This window comes from Salmo salar, chromosome 18 (genome assembly GCF_965601325.2).
Source record: "Salmo salar chromosome 18, fSalSal1, whole genome shotgun sequence".
Classification (NCBI taxonomy): domain Eukaryota; kingdom Metazoa; phylum Chordata; class Actinopteri; order Salmoniformes; family Salmonidae; genus Salmo; species Salmo salar.
Genome location: NC_138308.1, coordinates 62655405 through 62672163, shown reverse-complemented (window position 1 = coordinate 62672163; position 16759 = coordinate 62655405). Strand labels below are relative to the sequence as shown.

The window sequence follows — 16759 nt, the reverse complement described above, 5'->3', positions numbered from 1 at the left end:
TGAGGTTTGGAGATATAACCCACCCATTTTTAGACATGTAGCCAGTCCCACCACTGAAGTATAGAGTTATAACCCACCCATCTTTAGACATGTAGCCAGTCACACCACTGAGGTATAGAGTTATATCCCACCCATTGTTAGACATGTAGCCAGTCCCACCACTGAGGTATAGAGTTATAACCCACCCATTATTAGACATGTAGCCAGTCCCACCACTGAGGTATAGAGTTATAACCCAGCCATCTTTAGACATGTAGCCAGTCCCACCACTGAGGTATCGAGTTATAAAGCACCAATCATTAGACATGTAGCCAGTCCCACCACTGAGGTATGGAGTTATAACCCACCCATCTTTAGACATGTAGCCAGTCCCAACACTGAGGTATAGAGTTATAACCCACCCATCTTTAGACATGTAGCCAGTCCCACCACTGAGGTATAGAGTTATAACCCACCCATCATTAGACATGTAGCCAGTCCAACAACTGAGGTATGGCGTTATAACCCACCCATCTTTAGACATGTAGCCAGTCCCACCACTGAAGTATAGAGTTATAACCCACCCATCTTTAGACATGCAGCCAGTCACACCACTGAGGTATAGAGTTATATCCCACCCATTGTTAGACATGTAGCCAGTCCCACCACTGAGGTATAGAGTTATAACCCACCCATCATTAGACATGTAGCCAGTCCCACCACTGAGGTATAGAGTTATAACCCACCCATCTTTTGACATGTTGCCATTCCCACCACTGAGGTATAGAGTTATAACCCAGCCATCTTTAGACATGTAGCCAGTCCCAACACTGAGATATAGAGTTATAACCCACCAATCTATAGACATGTAGCCAGTCCCACCACTGAGGTATAGAGGTATAACCCACCCATCTTTAGACATGTAGCCAGTCCCACCACTGAGGTATAGAGTTATAACACCCCCATCTTTAGACATGTAGCCAGTCCCACCACTGAGGTATATAGTTATAACCTACCCATTGTTAGACATGTAGCCAGTCCCACCACTGAGGTATAGAGTTATAACCCACCCATCTTTAGACATGTAGCCAGTCCCACCACTGAGGTATAGAGTTATAACCCACCCATCATTAGACATGTAGCCAGTCCCACCACTGAGGTTTGGAGATATAACCCACCCATCTTTAGACATGTAGCCAGTCCCACCACTGAAGTATAGAGTTATAACCCACCCATCTTTAGACATGTAGCCAGTCACACCACTGAGGTATAGAGTTATATCCCACCCATTGTTAGACATGTAGCCAGTCCCACCACTGAGGTATAGAGTTATAACCCACCCATCATTAGACATGTAGCCAGTCCCACCACTGAGGTATAGAGTTATAACCCAGCCATCTTTAGACATGTAGCCAGTCCCACCACTGAGGTATCGAGTTATAAAGCACCAATCATTAGACATCTAGCCAGTCCCACCACTGAGGTATGGAGTTATAACCCACCCATCTTTAGACATGTAGCCAGTCCCAACACTGAGGTATAGAGTTATAACCCACCCATCTTTAGACATGTAGCCAGTCCCACCACTGAGGTATAGAGTTATAACCCACCCATCATTAGACATGTAGCCAGTCCAACAACTGAGGTATGGCGTTATAACCCACCCATCTTTAGACATGTAGCCAGTCCCACCACTGAGGTATAGAGTTATAACCCACCCATCTTTAGACATGTAGCCAGTCCCACCACTGAGGTATAGAGTTATAACCCACCCATCATTAGACATGTAGCCAGTCCCACCACTGAGGTATGGAGTTATAACCCACCCATATTTAGACATGTAGCCAGTCCCAACACTGAGGTATAGAGTTATAACCCAACAATCTTTAGACATGTAGCCAGTCCCACCACTGAGGTATAGAGTTATAACCCACCCATCATTAGACATGTAGCCAGTAGGACCACTGAGGTATAGAGTTATAACCCAGCCATCTTTAGACATGTAGCCAGTCCCACCACTGAGGTATCGAGTTATAAAGCACCCATCATTAGACATGTAGCCAGTCCCACCACTGAGGTATGGAGTTATAACCCACCCATCTTTAGACATGTAGCCAGTCCCACGACTGAGGTATCGAGTTATAAAGCACCAATCATTAGACATGTAGCCAGTCCCACCACTGAGGTATGGAGTTATAACCCACCCATCTTTAGACATGTAGCCAGTCCCAACACTGAGGTATAGAGTTATAACCCACCCATCTTTAGACATGTAGCCAGTCCCACCACTGAAGTATAGAGTTATAACCCACCCATCTTTAGACATGTAGCCAGTCACACCACTGAGGTATAGAGTTATATCCCACCCATTGTTAGACATGTAGCCAGTCCCACCACTGAGGTATAGAGTTATAACCCACCCATCATTAGACATGTAGCCAGTCCCACCACTGAGGTATAGAGTTATAACCCAGCCATCTTTAGACATGTAGCCAGTCCCACCACTGAGGTATCGAGTTATAAAGCACCAATCATTAGACATGTAGCCAGTCCCACCACTGAGGTATGGAGTTATAACCCACCCATCTTTAGACATGTAGCCAGTCCCAACACTGAGGTATAGAGTTATAACCCACCCATCTTTAGACATGTAGCCAGTCCCACCACTGAGGTATAGAGTTATAACCCACCCATCATTAGACATGTAGCCAGTCCAACAACTGAGGTATGGCGTTATAACCCACCCATCTTTAGACATGTAGCCAGTCCCACCACTGAGGTATAGAGTTATAACCCACCCATCTTTAGACATGTAGCCAGTCCCACCACTGAGGTATAGAGTTATAACCCACCCATCATTAGACATGTAGCCAGTCCCACCACTGAGGTATGGAGTTATAACCCACCCATCTTTAGACATGTAGCCAGTCCCAACACTGAGGTATAGAGTTATAACCCACCCATCTTTAGACATGTAGCCAGTCCCACCACTGAGGTATAGAGTTATAACCCACCCATCATTAGACATGTAGCCAGTCCAACAACTGAGGTATGGCGTTATAACCCACCCATCTTTAGACATGTAGCCAGTCCCACCACTGAGGTATAGAGTTATAACCCACCCATCTTTAGACATGTAGCCAGTCCCACCACTGAGGTATAGAGTTATAACCCACCCATCATTAGACATGTAGCCAGTCCCACCACTGAGGTATGGAGTTATAACCCACCCATCTTTAGACATGTAGCCAGTCCCAACACTGAGGTATAGAGTTATAACCCACCCATCTTTAGACATGTAGCCAGTCCCACCACTGAGGTATAGAGTTATAACCCACCCATCATTAGACATGTAGCCAGTAGGACCACTGAGGTATAGAGTTATAACCCAGCCATCTTTAGACATGTAGCCAGTCCCACCACTGAGGTATAGAGTTATAACCCACCCATCTTTAGACATGTAGCCAGTCCCACCACTGAGGTATAGAGTTATAACCCACCCATCATTAGACATGTAGCCAGTCCCACCACTGAGGTATAGAGTTATAACCCACACATCTTTAGACATGTAGCCAGTCCCACCACTGAGGTATAGAGTTATAACCCACCCATCATTAGACATGTAGCCAGTCCCACCACTGAGGTATGGAGTTATAACCCACCCATCTTTAGACATGTAGCCAGTCCCAACACTGAGGTATAGAGTTATAACCCACCCATCTTTAGACATGTAGCCAGTCCCACCACTGAGCTATAGAGTTATAACCCACCCATTGTTAGACATGTAGCCAGTCCCACCACTGAGGCATAGAGTTATAACCCACCCATCATTAGACATGTACCCGGTCCCACCACTGAGGTATGGAGATATAACCCACCCATCTTTAGACATGTAGCCAGTTCCACCACTGAAGTATAGAGTTATAACCCACCCATCATTAGACATGTAGCCAGTCCCACCACTGAGGTATAGAGTTATAACCCACACATCTTTAGACATGTAGCCAGTCCCACCACTGAGGTATAGAGTTATAACCCACCCATCATTAGACATGTAGCCAGTCCCACCACTGAGGTATGGAGTTATAACCCACCCATCTTTAGACATGTAGCCAGTCCCAACACTGAGGTATAGAGTTATAACCCACCCATCTTTAGACATGTAGCCAGTCCCACCACTGAGCTATAGAGTTATAACCCACCCATTGTTAGACATGTAGCCAGTCCCACCACTGAGGTATAGAGTTATAACCCACCCATCATTAGACATGTAGCCAGTCCCACCACTGAGGTATAGAGTTATAAAGCACCAATCATTAGACATGTAGCCAGTCCCACAACTGAGCTATAGAGTTATAACCCACCCATCTTTAGACATGTAGCCAGTCCCACCACTGAGGTATGGAGATATAACCCACCCATCTTTAGACATGTAGCCAGTCCCAACACTGAGGTATAGAGTTATAACCCACCCATCTATAGACATGTAGCCAATCCCACCACTGAGGTATAGAGTTATAACCCACCCATCTTTAGACATGTAGCCAGTCCCACCACTGAGGTATAGAGTTATAACACCCCATCTTTAGACATGTAGCCAGTCCCACCACTGAGGTATAGAGTTATAACCCACCCATCTTTAGACATGTAGCCAGTCCCACAACTGAGGTATAGAGTTATAACCCACCCATCATTAGACATGTAGCCAGTAGGACCACTGAGGTATAGAGTTATAACCCAGCCATCTTTAGACATGTAGCCAGTCCCAACACTGAGGTATAGAGTTATAACCCACCCATCTTTAGACATGTAGCCAGTCCCACCACTGAGGTATAGAGTTATAACCCACCCATCATTAGACATGTAGCCAGTAGGACCACTGAGGTATAGAGTTATAACCCAGCCATCTTTAGACATGTAGCCAGTCCCACCACTGAGGTATCGAGTTATAAAGCACCCATCATTAGACATGTAGCCAGTCCCACCACTGAGGTATGGAGTTATAACCCACCCATCTTTAGACATGTAGCCAGTCCCACGACTGAGGTATCGAGTTATAAAGCACCAATCATTAGACATGTAGCCAGTCCCACCACTGAGGTATGGAGTTATAACCCACCCATCTTTAGACATGTAGCCAGTCCCAACACTGAGGTATAGAGTTATAACCCACCCATCTTTAGACATGTAGCCAGTCCCACCACTGAAGTATAGAGTTATAACCCACCCATCTTTAGACATGTAGCCAGTCACACCACTGAGGTATAGAGTTATATCCCACCCATTGTTAGACATGTAGCCAGTCCCACCACTGAGGTATAGAGTTATAACCCACCCATCATTAGACATGTAGCCAGTCCCACCACTGAGGTATAGAGTTATAACCCAGCCATCTTTAGACATGTAGCCAGTCCCACCACTGAGGTATCGAGTTATAAAGCACCAATCATTAGACATGTAGCCAGTCCCACCACTGAGGTATGGAGTTATAACCCACCCATCTTTAGACATGTAGCCAGTCCCAACACTGAGGTATAGAGTTATAACCCACCCATCTTTAGACATGTAGCCAGTCCCACCACTGAGGTATAGAGTTATAACCCACCCATCATTAGACATGTAGCCAGTCCAACAACTGAGGTATGGCGTTATAACCCACCCATCTTTAGACATGTAGCCAGTCCCACCACTGAGGTATAGAGTTATAACCCACCCATCTTTAGACATGTAGCCAGTCCCACCACTGAGGTATAGAGTTATAACCCACCCATCATTAGACATGTAGCCAGTCCCACCACTGAGGTATGGAGTTATAACCCACCCATCTTTAGACATGTAGCCAGTCCCAACACTGAGGTATAGAGTTATAACCCACCCATCTTTAGACATGTAGCCAGTCCCACCACTGAGGTATAGAGTTATAACCCACCCATCATTAGACATGTAGCCAGTAGGACCACTGAGGTATAGAGTTATAACCCAGCCATCTTTCGACATGTAGCCAGTCCCACCACTGAGGTATAGAGTTATAACCCACCCATCTTTAGACATGTAGCCAGTCCCACCACTGAGGTATAGAGTTATAACCCACCCATCATTAGACATGTAGCCAGTCCCACCACTGAGGTATAGAGTTATAACCCACACATCTTTAGACATGTAGCCAGTCCCACCACTGAGGTATAGAGTTATAACCCACCCATCATTAGACATGTAGCCAGTCCCACCACTGAGGTATGGAGTTATAACCCACCCATCTTTAGACATGTAGCCAGTCCCAACACTGAGGTATAGAGTTATAACCCACCCATCTTTAGACATGTAGCCAGTCCCACCACTGAGCTATAGAGTTATAACCCACCCATTGTTAGACATGTAGCCAGTCCCACCACTGAGGTATAGAGTTATAACCCACCCATCATTAGACATGTACCCGGTACCACCACTGAGGTATGGAGATATAACCCACCCATCTTTAGACATGTAGCCAGTTCCACCACTGAAGTATAGAGTTATAACCCACCCATCATTAGACATGTAGCCAGTCCCACCACTGAGGTATAGAGTTATAACCCACACATCTTTAGACATGTAGCCAGTCCCACCACTGAGGCATAGAGTTATAACCCACCCATCATTAGACATGTAGCCAGTCCCACCACTGAGGTATGGAGTTATAACCCACCCATCTTTAGACATGTAGCCAGTCCCAACACTGAGGTATAGAGTTATAACCCACCCATCTTTAGACATGTAGCCAGTCCCACCACTGAGCTATAGAGTTATAACCCACCCATTGTTAGACATGTAGCCAGTCCCACCACTGAGGTATAGAGTTATAACCCACCCATCATTAGACATGTAGCCAGTCCCACCACTGAGGTATAGAGTTATAAAGCACCAATCATTAGATATGTAGCCAGTCCCACAACTGAGCTATAGAGTTATAACCCACCCATCTTTAGACATGTAGCCAGTCCCACCACTGAGGTATGGAGATATAACCCACCCATCTTTAGACATGTAGCCAGTCCCAACACTGAGGTATAGAGTTATAACCCACCCATCTATAGACATGTAGCCAATCCCACCACTGAGGTATAGAGTTATAACCCACCCATCTTTAGACATGTAGCCAGTCCCACCACTGAGGTATAGAGTTATAACACCCCATCTTTAGACATGTAGCCAGTCCCACCACTGAGGTATAGAGTTATAACCCACCCATCTTTAGACATGTAGCCAGTCCCACAACTGAGGTATAGAGTTATAACCCACCCATCATTAGACATGTAGCCAGTAGGACCACTGAGGTATAGAGTTATAACCCAGCCATCTTTAGACATGTAGCCAGTCCCAGCACTGAGGTATAGAGTTATAACCCACCCATCTTTAGACATGTAGCCAGTCCCACGACTGAGGTATAGAGTTATAACCCAGCCATCTTTAGAGATGTAGCCAGTCCCACCACTGAGGTATAGAGTTATAACCCACCCATCATTAGAGATGTAGCCAGTCCAACAACTGAGGTATGGCGTTATAACCCACCCATCTTTAGACATGTAGCCAGTCCCACCACTGAGGTATAGAGTTATAACCCACCCATCTTTAGACATGTAGCCAGTCCCACCACTGAGGTATAGAGGTATAACCCACCCATCATTAGACATGTAGCCAGTCCCACCACTGAGGTATAGAGTTATAACCCACCCATCTTTAGACATGTAGCCAGTCCCACCACTGAGAAATAGATTTATAACCCACCCATCTTTAGACATGTAGCCAGTCCCACCACTGAGGTATAGAGTTATAACCCACCCATTGTTAGACATGTAGCCAGTCCCACCACTGAGGTATAGAGTTATAACCCACCCATCTTTAGACATGTAGCCAGTCCCACCACTGAGGTATAGAGTTATAACCCAGCCATCTTTAGACATGTAGCCAGTCCCACCACTGAGGTATCGAGTTAGAAAGCACCAATCATTAGACATGTAGCCAGTCCCACCACTGAGGTATAGAGTTATAACCCACCCATCTTTAGACATGTAGCCAGTCCCACCACTGAGGTATAGAGTTATAACCCACCCATCATTAGACATGTACCCGGTCCCACCACTGAGGTATGGAGATATAACCCACCCATCTTTAGACATGTAGCCAGTCCCACCACTGAAGTATAGAGTTATAACCCACCCATCATTAGACATGTAGCCAGTCCCAACACTGAGGTATAGAGTTATAACCCACCCATCTATAGACATGTAGCCAATCCCACCACTGAGGTATAGAGTTTTTACCCACCCATCTTTAGACATGTAGCCAGTCGCACCACTGAGGTATAGAGTTATAACACCCCATCTTTAGACATGTAGCCAGTCCCACCACTGAGGTATAGAGTTATAACCCACCCATCTTTAGACATGTAGCCAGTCCCACCACTGAGGTATAGAGTTATAACCCACCCATCATTAGACATGTAGCCAGTCCCACCACTGAGGTATAGAGTTATAACCCACACATCTTTAGACATGTAGCCAGTCCCACCACTGAGGTATAGAGTTATAACCCACCCATCATTAGACATGTAGCCAGTCCCACCACTGAGGTATGGAGTTATAACCCACCCATCTTTAGACATGTAGCCAGTCCCAACACTGAGGTATAGAGTTATAACCCACCCATCTTTAGACATGTAGCCAGTCCCACCACTGAGCTATAGAGTTATAACCCACCCATTGTTAGACATGTAGCCAGTCCCACCACTGAGGTATAGAGTTATAACCCACCCATCATTAGACATGTAGCCAGTCCCACCACTGAGGTATAGAGTTATAAAGCACCAATCATTAGACATGTAGCCAGTCCCACAACTGAGCTATAGAGTTATAACCCACCCATCTTTAGACATGTAGCCAGTCCCACCACTGAGGTATGGAGATATAACCCACCCATCTTTAGACATGTAGCCAGTCCCAACACTGAGGTATAGAGTTATAACCCACCCATCTATAGACATGTAGCCAATCCCACCACTGAGGTATAGAGTTATAACCCACCCATCTTTAGACATGTAGCCAGTCCCACCACTGAGGTATAGAGTTATAACACCCCATCTTTAGACATGTAGCCAGTCCCACCACTGAGGTATAGAGTTATAACCCACCCATCTTTAGACATGTAGCCAGTCACACAACTGAGCTATAGAGTTATAACCCACCCATCATTAGACATGTAGCCAGTAGGACCACTGAGGTATAGAGTTATAACCCAGCCATCTTTAGACATGTAGCCAGTCCCAGCACTGAGGTATAGAGTTATAACCCACCCATCTTTAGACATGTAGCCAGTCCCACGACTGAGGTATAGAGTTATAACCCAGCCATCTTTAGAGATGTAGCCAGTCCCACCACTGAGGTATAGAGTTATAACCCACCCATCATTAGAGATGTAGCCAGTCCAACAACTGAGGTATGGCGTTATAACCCACCCATCTTTAGACATGTAGCCAGTCCCACCACTGAGGTATAGAGTTATAACCCACCCATCTTTAGACATGTAGCCAGTCCCACCACTGAGGTATAGAGGTATAACCCACCCATCATTAGACATGTAGCCAGTCCCACCACTGAGGTATAGAGTTATAACCCACCCATCTTTAGACATGTAGCCAGTCCCACCACTGAGAAATAGATTTATAACCCACCCATCTTTAGACATGTAGCCAGTCCCACCACTGAGGTATAGAGTTATAACCCACCCATTGTTAGACATGTAGCCAGTCCCACCACTGAGGTATAGAGTTATAACCCACCCATCTTTAGACATGTAGCCAGTCCCACCACTGAGGTATAGAGTTATAACCCAGCCATCTTTAGACATGTAGCCAGTCCCAACACTGAGGTATAGAGTTATAACCCACCCATCTTTAGACATGTAGCCAGTCCCACCACTGAGGTATAGAGTTATAACCCACCCATTGTTAGACATGTAGCCAGTCCCACCACTGAGGTATAGAGTTATAACCCACCCATCATTAGACATGTAGCCAGTCCCACCACTGAGGTATAGAGTTATAACCCAGCCATCTTTAGACATGTAGCCAGTCCCACCACTGAGGTATCGAGTTATAAAGCACCAATCATTAGACATGTAGCCAGTCCCACCACTGAGGTATGGAGTTATAACCCACCCATCTTTAGACATGTAGCCAGTCCCACCACTGAGGTATAGAGTTATAACCCACCCATTGTTAGACATGTAGCCAGTCCCACCACTGAGGTATAGAGTTATAACCCACCCATCATTAGACATGTAGCCAGTCCCACCACTGAGGTATAGAGTTATAACCCAGCCATCTTTATACATGTAGCCAGTCCCACCACTGAGGTATGGAGTTATAAAGCACCAATCATTAGACATGTAGCCAGTCCCACCACTGAGCTATAGAGTTATAACCCACCCATCTTTAGACATGTAGCCAGTCCCACCACTGAAGTATAGAGTTATAACCCACCCATCATTAGACATGTAGCCAGTCCCAACACTGAGGTATAGAGTTATAACCCACCCATCTATAGACATGTAGCCAATCCCACCACTGAGGTATAGAGTTATAACCCACCCATCATTAGACATGTAGCCAGTAGGACCACTGAGGTATAGAGTTATAACCCAGCCATCTTTAGACATGTAGCCAGTCCCAGCACTGAGGTATAGAGTTATAAAGCACCCATCATTAGACATGTAGCCAGTCCCACCACTGAGGTATAGAGTTATAACCCACCCATCTTTAGACATGTAGCCAGTCCCACCACTGAGGTAGAGAGGTATAACCCACCCATCTTTATACATGTAGCCAGTCCCACCACTGTGGTATTGAGTTATAACACCCCCATCATTAGACATGTAGCCAGTCCCACCACTGAGGTATAGAGTTATAACATCCCCATCTTTAGACATGTAGCCAGTCCCACCCATGAGGTATAGAGTTATAACCCACCCATCTTTTGACATGTTGCCATTCCCACCACTGAGGTATAGAGTTATAACCCAGCCATCTTTAGACATGTAGCCAGTCCCACCACTGAGGTATCGAGTTAGAAAGCACCAATCATTAGACATGTAGCCAGTCCCACCACTGAGGTATAGAGTTATAACCCACCCATCTTTAGACATGTAGCCAGTCCCACCACTGAGGTATAGAGTTATAACCCACCCATCATTAGACATGTACCCGGTCCCACCACTGAGGTATGGAGATATAACCCACCCATCTTTAGACATGTAGCCAGTCCCACCACTGAAGTATAGAGTTATAACCCACCCATCATTAGACATGTAGCCAGTCCCAACACTGAGGTATAGAGTTATAACCCACCCATCTATAGACATGTAGCCAATCCCACCACTGAGGTATAGAGTTTTTACCCACCCATCTTTAGACATGTAGCCAGTCGCACCACTGAGGTATAGAGTTATAACACCCCATCTTTAGACATGTAGCCAGTCCCACCACTGAGGTATAGAGTTATAACCCACCCATCTTTAGACATGTAGCCAGTCCCACCACTGAGGTATAGAGTTATAACCCACCCATCATTAGACATGTAGCCAGTCCCACCACTGAGGTATAGAGTTATAACCCACACATCTTTAGACATGTAGCCAGTCCCACCACTGAGGTATAGAGTTATAACCCACCCATCATTAGACATGTAGCCAGTCCCACCACTGAGGTATGGAGTTATAACCCACCCATCTTTAGACATGTAGCCAGTCCCAACACTGAGGTATAGAGTTATAACCCACCCATCTTTAGACATGTAGCCAGTCCCACCACTGAGCTATAGAGTTATAACCCACCCATTGTTAGACATGTAGCCAGTCCCACCACTGAGGTATAGAGTTATAACCCACCCATCATTAGACATGTAGCCAGTCCCACCACTGAGGTATAGAGTTATAAAGCACCAATCATTAGACATGTAGCCAGTCCCACAACTGAGCTATAGAGTTATAACCCACCCATCTTTAGACATGTAGCCAGTCCCACCACTGAGGTATGGAGATATAACCCACCCATCTTTAGACATGTAGCCAGTCCCAACACTGAGGTATAGAGTTATAACCCACCCATCTATAGACATGTAGCCAATCCCACCACTGAGGTATAGAGTTATAACCCACCCATCTTTAGACATGTAGCCAGTCCCACCACTGAGGTATAGAGTTATAACACCCCATCTTTAGACATGTAGCCAGTCCCACCACTGAGGTATAGAGTTATAACCCACCCATCTTTAGACATGTAGCCAGTCCCACAACTGAGCTATAGAGTTATAACCCACCCATCATTAGACATGTAGCCAGTAGGACCACTGAGGTATAGAGTTATAACCCAGCCATCTTTAGACATGTAGCCAGTCCCAGCACTGAGGTATAGAGTTATAACCCACCCATCTTTAGACATGTAGCCAGTCCCACTACTGAGGTATAGAGTTATAACCCAGCCATCTTTAGAGATGTAGCCAGTCCCACCACTGAGGTATAGAGTTATAACCCACCCATCATTAGAGATGTAGCCAGTCCAACAACTGAGGTATGGCGTTATAACCCACCCATCTTTAGACATGTAGCCAGTCCCACCACTGAGGTATAGAGTTATAACCCACCCATCTTTAGACATGTAGCCAGTCCCACCACTGAGGTATAGAGGTATAACCCACCCATCATTAGACATGTAGCCAGTCCCACCACTGAGGTATAGAGTTATAACCCACCCATCTTTAGACATGTAGCCAGTCCCACCACTGAGAAATAGATTTATAACCCACCCATCTTTAGACATGTAGCCAGTCCCACCACTGAGGTATAGAGTTATAACCCACCCATTGTTAGACATGTAGCCAGTCCCACCACTGAGGTATAGAGTTATAACCCACCCATCTTTAGACATGTAGCCAGTCCCACCACTGAGGTATAGAGTTATAACCCAGCCATCTTTAGACATGTAGCCAGTCCCAACACTGAGGTATAGAGTTATAACCCACCCATCTTTAGACATGTAGCCAGTCCCACCACTGAGGTATAGAGTTATAACCCACCCATTGTTAGACATGTAGCCAGTCCCACCACTGAGGTATAGAGTTATAACCCACCCATCATTAGACATGTAGCCAGTCCCACCACTGAGGTATAGAGTTATAACCCAGCCATCTTTAGACATGTAGCCAGTCCCACCACTGAGGTATCGAGTTATAAAGCACCAATCATTAGACATGTAGCCAGTCCCACCACTGAGGTATGGAGTTATAACCCACCCATCTTTAGACATGTAGCCAGTCCCACCACTGAGGTATAGAGTTATAACCCACCCATTGTTAGACATGTAGCCAGTCCCACCACTGAGGTATAGAGTTATAACCCACCCATCATTAGACATGTAGCCAGTCCCACCACTGAGGTATAGAGTTATAACCCAGCCATCTTTATACATGTAGCCAGTCCCACCACTGAGGTATGGAGTTATAAAGCACCAATCATTAGACATGTAGCCAGTCCCACCACTGAGCTATAGAGTTATAACCCACCCATCTTTAGACATGTAGCCAGTCCCACCACTGAAGTATAGAGTTATAACCCACCCATCATTAGACATGTAGCCAGTCCCAACACTGAGGTATAGAGTTATAACCCACCCATCTATAGACATGTAGCCAATCCCACCACTGAGGTATAGAGTTATAACCCACCCATCATTAGACATGTAGCCAGTAGGACCACTGAGGTATAGAGTTATAACCCAGCCATCTTTAGACATGTAGCCAGTCCCAGCACTGAGGTATAGAGTTATAAAGCACCCATCATTAGACATGTAGCCAGTCCCACCACTGAGGTATAGAGTTATAACCCACCCATCTTTAGACATGTAGCCAGTCCCACCACTGAGGTAGAGAGGTATAACCCACCCATCTTTATACATGTAGCCAGTCCCACCACTGTGGTATTGAGTTATAACACCCCCATCATTAGACATGTAGCCAGTCCCACCACTGAGGTATAGAGTTATAACATCCCTATCTTTAGACATGTAGCCAGTCCCACCCATGAGGTATAGAGTTATAACCCACCCATCTTTTGACATGTTGCCATTCCCACCACTGAGGTATAGAGTTATAACCCAGCCATCTTTAGACATGTAGCCAGTCCCACCACTGAGGTATCGAGTTAGAAAGCACCAATCATTAGACATGTAGCCAGTCCCACCACTGAGGTATAGAGTTATAACCCACCCATCTTTAGACATGTAGCCAGTCCCACCACTGAGGTATAGAGTTATAACCCACCCATCATTAGACATGTACCCGGTCCCACCACTGAGGTATGGAGATATAACCCACCCATCTTTAGACATGTAGCCAGTCCCACCACTGAAGTATAGAGTTATAACCCACCCATCATTAGACATGTAGCCAGTCCCAACACTGAGGTATAGAGTTATAACCCACCCATCTATAGACATGTAGCCAATCCCACCACTGAGGTATAGAGTTTTTACCCACCCATCTTTAGACATGTAGCCAGTCGCACCACTGAGGTATAGAGTTATAACACCCCATCTTTAGACATGTAGCCAGTCCCACCACTGAGGTATAGAGTTATAACCCACCCATCTTTAGACATGTAGCCAGTCCCACCACTGAGGTATAGAGTTATAACCCACCCATCATTAGACATGTAGCCAGTCCCACCACTGAGGTATAGAGTTATAACCCACACATCTTTAGACATGTAGCCAGTCCCACCACTGAGGTATAGAGTTATAACCCACCCATCATTAGACATGTAGCCAGTCCCACCACTGAGGTATAGAGTTATAAAGCACCAATCATTAGACATGTAGCCAGTCCCACAACTGAGCTATAGAGTTATAACCCACCCATCTTTAGACATGTAGCCAGTCCCACCACTGAGGTATGGAGATATAACCCACCCATCTTTAGACATGTAGCCAGTCCCAACACTGAGGTATAGAGTTATAACCCACCCATCTATAGACATGTAGCCAATCCCACCACTGAGGTATAGAGTTATAACCCACCCATCTTTAGACATGTAGCCAGTCCCACCACTGAGGTATAGAGTTATAACACCCCATCTTTAGACATGTAGCCAGTCCCACCACTGAGGTATAGAGTTATAACCCACCCATCTTTAGACATGTAGCCAGTCCCACAACTGAGCTATAGAGTTATAACCCACCCATCATTAGACATGTAGCCAGTAGGACCACTGAGGTATAGAGTTATAACCCAGCCATCTTTAGACATGTAGCCAGTCCCAGCACTGAGGTATAGAGTTATAACCCACCCATCTTTAGACATGTAGCCAGTCCCACGACTGAGGTATAGAGTTATAACCCAGCCATCTTTAGAGATGTAGCCAGTCCCACCACTGAGGTATAGAGTTATAACCCACCCATCATTAGAGATGTAGCCAGTCCAACAACTGAGGTATGGCGTTATAACCCACCCATCTTTAGACATGTAGCCAGTCCCACACTGAGGTATAGAGTTATAACCCACCCATCTTTAGACATGTAGCCAGTCCCACCACTGAGGTATAGAGGTATAACCCACCCATCATTAGACATGTAGCCAGTCCCACCACTGAGGTATAGAGTTATAACCCACCCATCTTTAGACATGTAGCCAGTCCCACCACTGAGAAATAGATTTATAACCCACCCATCTTTAGACATGTAGCCAGTCCCACCACTGAGGTATAGAGTTATAACCCACCCATTGTTAGACATGTAGCCAGTCCCACCACTGAGGTATAGAGTTATAACCCACCCATCTTTAGACATGTAACCAGTCCCACCACTGAGGTATAGAGTTATAACCCAGCCATCTTTAGACATGTAGCCAGTCCCACCACTGAGGTATCGAGTTAGAAAGCACCAATCATTAGACATGTAGCCAGTCCCACCACTGAGGTATAGAGTTATAACCCACCCATCTTTAGACATGTAGCCAGTCCCACCACTGAGGTATAGAGTTATAACCCACCCATCATTAGACATGTAGCCAGTCCCACCACTGAGGTATGGAGTTATAACCCACCCATCTTTAGACATGTAGCCAGTCCCACCACTGAGGTATAGAGTTATAACCCACCCATCATTAGACATGTAGCCAGTCCCAACACTGAGGTATAGAGTTATAACCCACCCATCTATAGACATGTAGCCAGTCCCACCACTGAGGTATGGAGTTATAACCCACCCATCTTTAGACATGTAGCCAGTCCCAACACTGAGGTATAGAGTTATAACCCACCCATCTTTAGACATGTAGCCAGTCCCAACACTGAGGTATAGAGTTATAACCCACCCATCTTTAGACATGTAGCCAGTCCCACCACTGAGGTATAGAGTTATAACCCACCCATTGTTAGACATGTAGCCAGTCCCACCACTGAGGTATAGAGTTATAAACCACCCATCATTAGACATGTAGCCAGTCCCACCACTGAGGTATAGAGTTATAACCCAGCCATCTTTAGACATGTAGCCAGTCCCACCACTGAGGTATCGAGTTATAAAGCACCAATCATTAGACATGTAGCCAGTCCCACCACTGAGGTATGGAGTTATAACCCACCCATCTTTAGACATGTAGCCAGTCCCACCACTGAGGTATAGAGTTATAACCCACCCATTGTTAGACATGTAGCCAGTCCCACCACTGAGGTATAGAGTTATAACCCACCCATC

General features: G+C 45.7%; 1 protein-coding gene across 1 annotated transcript in view; it reads right to left on the bottom strand.

Moving 5' to 3' along the window:
* LOC106577471 (uncharacterized) overlaps positions 1–16759 on the bottom strand; it is a gene marked incomplete at its 3' end in the record, with an annotated part of 369416 nt that overhangs the window by 45222 nt on the left and 307435 nt on the right. The window lies entirely within an intron of this gene.